This window comes from Octopus bimaculoides, chromosome 24 (genome assembly GCF_001194135.2).
Source record: "Octopus bimaculoides isolate UCB-OBI-ISO-001 chromosome 24, ASM119413v2, whole genome shotgun sequence".
Taxonomy (NCBI): domain Eukaryota; kingdom Metazoa; phylum Mollusca; class Cephalopoda; order Octopoda; family Octopodidae; genus Octopus; species Octopus bimaculoides.
This window is the reverse complement of record NC_069004.1, coordinates 23,706,202-23,708,208: the sequence shown is the minus strand read 5'-3', so window position 1 is coordinate 23,708,208 and position 2,007 is coordinate 23,706,202. Positions and strand designations below refer to the sequence as shown.

At 28.3% G+C, this 2,007-nt stretch overlaps 2 protein-coding genes and 1 long non-coding RNA gene across 4 annotated transcripts in view; 1 reads left to right on the top strand and 2 right to left on the bottom strand.

The window, feature by feature from the left end:
- The window catches only part of LOC106878832 (integrator complex subunit 13), a 596,471-nt gene that overhangs the window by 328,444 nt on the left and 266,020 nt on the right, over positions 1 to 2,007 (bottom strand). The window lies entirely within an intron of this gene.
- Positions 1 to 2,007, top strand: part of LOC106880812 (FMRFamide-activated amiloride-sensitive sodium channel) — a 220,496-nt gene that overhangs the window by 2,587 nt on the left and 215,902 nt on the right. The gene's annotated exons all lie outside the window — the stretch shown is intronic.
- LOC128250711 (uncharacterized) overlaps positions 1 to 2,007 on the bottom strand; it is a 69,151-nt gene that overhangs the window by 62,216 nt on the left and 4,928 nt on the right. For both annotated transcript variants that reach the window (XR_008266716.1, XR_008266717.1), the window contains exon 2: positions 507 to 583. This is a non-coding gene — a long non-coding RNA (uncharacterized LOC128250711). The remainder of the gene's footprint in view (positions 1 to 506; positions 584 to 2,007) is intronic.

The following is a 2,007-nucleotide window of genomic DNA, read 5'->3' as shown; positions in this document are numbered from 1 at the left end:
CACACACATGCAAAGTAAAATTCTTCTCTTCATTAGAAACTCCCTTAACGATGCTAAACCAAAATCAACAAAGAAAAAGATACAAAATCACACATGAAATTCAGAGAATCATGCTAAATGGAAATTTTCATATTTTCCTTTCAAATTTGGATTCGTTAAGAAGAAAAATAATAAATAAAAACAAACTGAAGTGAAATGAAAACACTGATGTGTTTGATAATGGCATCAAAACTTTGCTAAATATTATCTAAGAGATAATACCTTCTCTTTAAACTAAGAAACAGAATATAAGAAGATAAGAATGTATGCTAATTTTTTTTTCAATTTTACAGGGTATATATTTCATCCTATAGAATTGTTCTTAATATGAAAAGCAGAATGTGATATATATATGTGATTGCAATTTGATTGCCAAGTTTAAGTGAGCAACATTTGCTTTCAACCAAACGTATTTCTTCAGAAGATATACAGAAAATGGTAAAAGAAATATTTAATGAAAAACTCACAGTGAACAATTATCCATGTATGGTCTTTCTTTCCATATATTTTTTCTCTTATGTTCTCTCCTTCAAACTTGTTTGTTCTACAATAAATGAAAGGAAAATGGAAAAAACATTGCAAATGAATTATGATTGATTTGATGGATGGATATACAAATGGAGATATGAGTTGTTGACTGATGGATAGGCATATGAATGAATTATGACTGATGAAGGGATGCATGGAACTATGGAGGGTTAAAAAAGTTTACTCAATTTGGCCTTATTTCAAGATGAAACAAGAATATGGTGCTAATCTAGACATCAAAATAAAACTAAGGAAATAAATCTTTCTTTTCAGATTATCTTTGCTTTTTAAACTATTTCTTTCTTCAAACATAATGAAGAAACATTTGAAATACATATCATGATTATATATGCTGAATGGGGAAAGACTGTTGCAGAAAGATAAACTCAAATTTAATGAGAAAAACAAAACATTTAAGAAATATATTTCAACAAAATCTTTCTATCAAGTTAGTTTGACTATTTTTCCTTCAAAAGTTAACTGTATGAGCTGTTCAAAAGAAAATAAAATAAAAGCTCTCCTCACCCACTAAAGAAAGAAGGAACCTAAACTTCACAATTAAAGATAAAAAGATGGCTAAGTATTATTTTCATTTCAATCAAGACTACTTTTAATAAAAACGTAAAAACAATTAGATTAAAAATAAAACTGAATAAAAAAAAATGAATGGAATCTCACCATTAAATTAATATGAATCTATTTCAATCAAGCTTATTCTTAAAAATATTATAACAATAGGGAAAAATGTACAAAAAGAAAAATAATGTGAACAAAAAAAAACATGAAAATATCAGCTCTCCACACATTTACACATGTTCAATAGAAGAGTTTCTCAGATAAGGTGTCGGTGGGGTGATTGACTGATAAAGGAGATGCTCCAACTATAATTGTTACTGCTTTATTAATTCGTTGCGACTTCATTTCGTTACATAGTTTATTGTTATTCCCAATTCCCTATCACAAAACATAATTAAATGTCTTCAAAATAACACGTGTGTATTAGTGTGTCTTTGTATGTGTGTATGTGTTTGTTTGTGTGTATGTGCATGGGTGACTATGAGACAGAGAGAGAGAGTGTACATGTGTATCAGTACATGCATGAATAATAGAATATATATATATATATATATATATATATATATATATATATATATATATATATATATGCATCTCTATATATAAATCATATCAATACCGTTGTATATTTTTCCTCCTCTATCTTTAACTTTCTACACACACACACACACACACACACACGTTTCTATATATCTGTATGAATACGTACACACGTACTTATAGATAGACAAACAGAAATATCTATACATCTATACGCAAGTGTATCTATATATATATACAACATATGCACAGATATAATTCTGTGTGTGCATATGTGTGTGTGTGTGTGTGTGTGTGTGTGTGTGTGTGTGTGTGTGTGTGTGT